This window comes from Sylvia atricapilla, chromosome 6 (assembly GCF_009819655.1).
Source record: "Sylvia atricapilla isolate bSylAtr1 chromosome 6, bSylAtr1.pri, whole genome shotgun sequence".
Classification (NCBI taxonomy): domain Eukaryota; kingdom Metazoa; phylum Chordata; class Aves; order Passeriformes; family Sylviidae; genus Sylvia; species Sylvia atricapilla.
The window spans coordinates 41,665,032-41,671,031 of record NC_089145.1 but is presented as its reverse complement, the minus strand read 5'-3'; positions in this window follow the sequence as shown (position 1 = coordinate 41,671,031).

The following is a 6,000-nucleotide window of genomic DNA, read 5'->3' as shown; positions in this document are numbered from 1 at the left end:
ACAGTATCTGCAAATTTTCTGCTGGTAGAATTGCAGCAAAAACAAGGTTTTACCAAGAATTAGCCTGTCTGTCACTTCTTTCGGCTCTTAAACATCCTTGCCTCTGTATTTCTTCCTCTTCTTCTGCTCCCCCATCTCTTCCCCAGACCACCTCCCACATACAGCCTTGCCTTGCAAGATTCAGTGCTCATACACTTGGCTGATAATCACAACTCAGGAATTGCAATGTGCTTTTCTGTGTTCTTTACACATTTCTTTCTGGGTTAGGTACTTTAATGCTGCTGTAAATTGTGATTTCCCTGGATATTCACTTTGAGATTGATCACTCTCCAACTCCACTGGCTCCATCTTCTCCACTGCTTTAAACTTTTCCCTTTTCTTCTGGTAAGGCTTCAAGTTTTTTCCTGGTTTGATCTGACCTTTTTTACTTGATCATTCTCCTTTGCTTCCACATTATACTTTCATCTGAGTGCTTTTGGAGGTTTTTATGGAACTACCTTTTTCCCATTAAACAGAATTGTGTGTTGCTGTCTGCACAGCTACCATATCATCCTCCACTAAATGCCATCTCCTCTAACTGCCCACAGATGGTACAGACTCACAAGTATTAAGCCCAAGAGCAACCAGCAAATCCTGTTATCTGGCTTCCCAATAAGAGCTCAGGGCATTCCATTTTGTCTGTTCAGTTCACTAATGTGGTGGTCCCTGTTTTTTCTCCAGTAGCATATCTACATACCACAATCAACTGTCATGTTTCCTTCTGGTAATTCAGAGGGATCCATCCCTCTAGAACTTGGATACACAGGCATTTTTAGGAGCCATCCCATCATTTCATACGTGTTTTCTACAGTTCACTCAAATTCTGAGAAGCTCTAACACCAAAAGGTGCATGCAGGTTCCAGCACTGCTTTTTGCACTGGATTTCAGTGTCCTGCATGGAGAACAAATTCCTTTTCTGCTTCTTTTCACCACTCTGTTGGTTTTTCAGCTAAAGATCGGATTAGAAAATTTCCAGCTACTACGTCTTTTGGAGTACAGGATGTGATACACTTGAGCTGCCTCTTCTTTATGAATCTGACAACCTTGTCAGAATTAGTGCTTTGCAGCATATAGTTTTGGCATGCTCCATATAAATTTAATCTGCTTTCTGTGTTTTCAGATTTTGCACCTTTTTGTGATAAAACTCAATTTGTTAGAGTAACCCCAGAACAACAGGCAAACAAGATTGCTTTGATGACTGATTGATAATTTAATTTACTACATTAACACTGTTACATGATATAAATATTTTTTATAGCTTTGTGATATTTTAATTATTCATTTGATAATTTAATTGATTAGTTGTCTGGATGCTGCTTAGCCTAGAACAGAAAAAATTTGTCAAGTTTGTAAGACATGGGTGTATCTTCCAGCTCCTCCTCATAACAGAACAACAGTGCTCATGGTACATTTATGTCTGGTCTGGGCCACAAATACCCATCTCCAAACCTCCTTCTGGAAACTGGCCTACCTCAGTTCTCACTTTTCTCTTCTTCCTGGCAGCCCTTCTTTAAAAACTCTTCATAATATTCTTAGGGATGGATTTGTCTCTGGTGCCTTATGTACATTTATAATTTTTCTGCAGCTATTAACTTCTCATTTATATTGATTGCTAGCTACTTTCCTTTCTTTCTATCCATTTATTATATATTGCTATTTTATTTCCAGTTGCTGCCTTCCTTCCCTGCTGAACTAGGGTGGCCTTTTGCCAAGGCTCTCAGCTTGACATCAGTCAGTCTGCTGAAACGCTGAGACTATTAGCCGCCGTCCTGACCAATACTGTCTCCTTATTTCTTGCTTTCTCCTTTTCCTCCTCGTCAGTCTGTCTGTCTCCAGCTACTGTCCCTTATTTAGACAAAAAGCTTTTTAGTCAGAGATTTCTGTCTTTGCACAGCATCTGCCAGGGCTTGATCCACTGCAAGAACTCGATGACCTGAAGGTTTAAGTGGATGTTCAGGGGAGGAGAAGCAGTAACTCCTCCGGAAGGTACCACCCCTCAGCTGCAACACACCAAGTGACCATGCTGAGATCATTTCAGTCTGAGGAAAGCAGCACTTCTCCCCTTTGCATGGAAGTCAGGCTTCTCACCTGGTCAGTTGACTTGCATCACTCAAGCATGAGGGTGAAGAACATTTTTATGGGCAATACATTCACAAAACATCTTCAAATATTGTGTGAGAAAATTATTAGCTGTACATAATATTAGAGAACCACTGAATAAGCTGAGTTGGAAGAGATTCACAAGGATCATTGAGTCCAACTCATGGCTCTGAACAGAACCATCCCAAAAGTCACACTATGTGCCCCAAGAGTATTTTCCAAATGCTTCTATTGCTCCAACAGGAAATCAAGAACTGAACCTGGGGACAGGACACTACTGCCTTTGGCCTCGGCTTTCTTTGATTTCTTTTCCCATGAAGGAAGTGGGAGAAAAGAAGGTAAAAACACCTTCACACTCTAGTTAGCATTAGAAACCACCCTGGTGACGTGAATACCTGTTTCCCTTTCTCTAAATAACACACTGCCGCATGTCGTGATCAGTGACTTTGACTAATGTAATTATTAAAGACTCAAAAGTTGTACTTGTGTTTGTCAAAACAGATCAAAGTTATGCTTTTATTAGTCTCCATGCAAGCAGTGTGGCTCTGTAATACATCAGTTACCACTTATTATTCAATTGGTGTGAAGGGAATTAAAGAAGAAAAAGAGGGCTCATGTGTGTGTAATACTGTTTTTCAATTAATTTGCTTGTGGGTTTGAGCATTAAATTGGATAAGTAAAAGATGGTGGATAGGACCCATCTGCCAGGAAATTGCTTGAATGTGGCCTTCTGCTCCTCTCCTACGTTTGATCAGTGGTACAGAGTGTGTGGGTTGATTAATTCATTCAAGTCCCTCTGGGACACACAGTCTGCCCAAGAACATGCATCCTAATAAATAAAAACTCAGTCACATCATCACAGAATGGTTGGTGATGGAAGACACCTTTGGAGGTCATCTAGTCCAATCTCCCTGCTCCACCAGGGTCCCCTAGGGTAGTTGCAGAGGATCATGTCCAGGCAGGTTGGAATATCTCCAGAGAAGGAGAGTCAATAACCTGTCTGGGCAGCCTGTTTTAGTACTCTATCACCCTCAAAGTAAAGAAGTTTTTCCTTGTCCATGAAAAGCACTTCATGTAAATATTGAGTAAAGCCACCCTTATGTGGACTGAAGAAAAGAGAAACTTCCCCTCTCCCTCCTCTCCCCACATCAGCACAGTGAGCATCTCACCTGAAGAAAACTCACTCATGCTCAGGAGGAGCCCTTTCCACACATTACAGACCTCAGTGTGACTATCTACATGCCATACAGAAAACAGACCAAATTCTTGGCAGTTTAAAGCTTAGTAGTGACATGGCACTGTCACCCAGACCCAGCCCATCAGCTCATCTGTGTCACCCATGTCCCTCTCCTTTCTTCAGGGGCCTGCAGGTTCAAAACTGTGTGAGGGGCACCTGAATGAAAGCAAATCCCAGCACTCCCTCAAGCCATATCAGAGGCACAGCTCAAATGGGCTGATACTCTTTTTATGCTGGTTACAATTTTCAAAATCTTGTACCCTTCCCTTTCCAGACCTTATCTGCAACACCTCCTGTATGTTTCCTCTGCTTCACTCTCAGTCTCACCTCCCAAAGTCCTCTCTAGTTCATGCAGACCTTTCCATGTCCAGCAGAAGTGGATAATAAGGGCACTCCATTACCAGTCTACAGACCTTGTAGGGAGTCAGATACTTTAGGATTGCAGCTATTGTGAACTCACTTGCTTCAGGCATAAGACAAAAATACTAGCAGGTATTCAAATGCTCTACAGTGTTCCTCTATTCTCCAATGTTATCATGGCACAGTTTCTACTTACAAGGGGACCAAGGTCAGACTTGTAAATCCTTCAGGTGAGCAGCTAGAGGACTGAATATATTATCGTATTTTCTCTCTAGAGTGCAGAGAATAAATATTTCCACTTGCCAAAAGATTGTTCTAAATAATCTTTTTCATTTTGTGGCTGTTTGGGTAGCACATCACAGCTTGCTTTTCTAGACTCATCATTGCTTTCACAGCCCTGATGAGGCTTATGATTGCTTTAATACACCAGATTCTTGGGTAAGCCCAGTGGTACTATCTGAGGCTTTCATTAGGGATGATAAAGCTAAAAATAGCAGGCATGCTCAGAGTCCGTGGTGATCAACTATATCCCTTCTACACTGAATAATACTTTTCTTTCTCTCAAAACATGCTTTAAATGTGGAGGGTTTTTATAGCACTTTACTCTAAGGGAAAATTCATAGCCTTTATCTTTCCTTTTGTCATGCTTAAACTTAGGGTAGCAACAGAAGGACTGAGCAGCAGCAAGAGCTGAACTAAGAATATCATCCTCTGCAAAGAAAAATCATGGATTAAGTTGCTTCTAGGGAGAACTATTTACTCCTCAGTCTTCAAATAAAAAAGACAAGGAACAGTATCCCTTAGCAACCCTGACAAAATCCTTGCTTTATCACAAGAAATAAATTGTTTTATTATATACAATCATGTTCAATCCTCAAATCAGAGATAATTCAAAGCTTGTATGGTGCAGAATGGTGTATTTGAGCTCTCCTTGTAGCACTGTGGTTCAATTTAGCTATCTTTGCAGAATTAGCTTCCTCAAAATTTATAAAATGTCGGTCTGTGTCATTGAAGAAGGAGCAAAATTCACCCAAGGTAACAGCAGTTCCCTGCAGCATCCTGGCTCCTGGGCCTTTCCCTCCCTCGTGCCCACCCCAGGTGCTTGCAGGAGTTTTTCTTCTTCCCAAAGCAGCTCATCTTTCAGCATGGGGAAACTGAAAATTCAAGCCTGGAAAATCACCAGGTTCCTGATCCTTTCTCCTGCAAACTCGTTTCTGCTCCTGGGGTATTCGCACCTGACATAAATAACAGTAGAAAGAAAGGGCATGAATAGAAAATTACTATCCTGATACATTTGTTTTGGCTTTCTCTAACATCCAGGTGGGTGTTTCAAAGGTAGGTAATTGGCACTGCAAAAGGTAGAATGGGAGTCAGTGGAATAGCCCTGGAAAGGTATTTTGGTTGTGATCATTGTGAAGTTGCTTTCCAGCAGCACTTGCAAGGCAGCTTGGATGGATAGAATGGAAAGAATTAATTGGAGTTAATTTTAATATTTAATAGGAAATCCTCATGAGTAGAATCCCAGAGAAAAATGTCAAGGTTTAATTGCTTTCTGCATTTTTGCACGCAGACACGCACCTACACAGGAACATCTGGCACAGATTTCCTTTGCAACTTCAGGGCTTCAGTGCTGTTACTGTTTCTGGAAACTTTAGTTGGTGGCCTGTGGTCATCCAAACCCTTCAGCACAGCATTGCATGCTAAAGAAATGCCCTGGTACCTTCTGGACACCCAAGAGAAGGGCTTTGTGTGGCTAAACCAGAAGTTTATTTTATAGGCACAACTAAACCCAGAGGTTTAATGGTTTCTTTGTGCATGTGGCAGTTACCATGACATTTGTACTTAACAAAGTATAGATTTATGTAAAAGAAAGAATAGTTGAAAAATAAAATCCAAAGTAGACAGCATTTTTGCACATTGTATAAAACCAGAAATATAGAGAGTTTGAACAGCTCCACTCACTGCTCCTGCTCCACTCACACCCAGCTCAGAAGCTGCTAGACCACAGAGCTCTACATTGCCCTGATGTGTCTGGAGACACTGATTGTCATATTAACTCCATCCTCAATTAACATCCAAAACCATCAGGGTTAACAGAAGACTTTCTGTACCAATGACCCAGTGGTTTTATGAGTGTTCAGCAGGCACCAGGCTCACGTCTATAATGCAGGGCTGTTTGGTTCCAGCCCTGACCTATACTGTTCCCCAAATGCCTGTTTATTACAGGATGTGAGAATGATGGGACATACAGACATCTGTGTTAA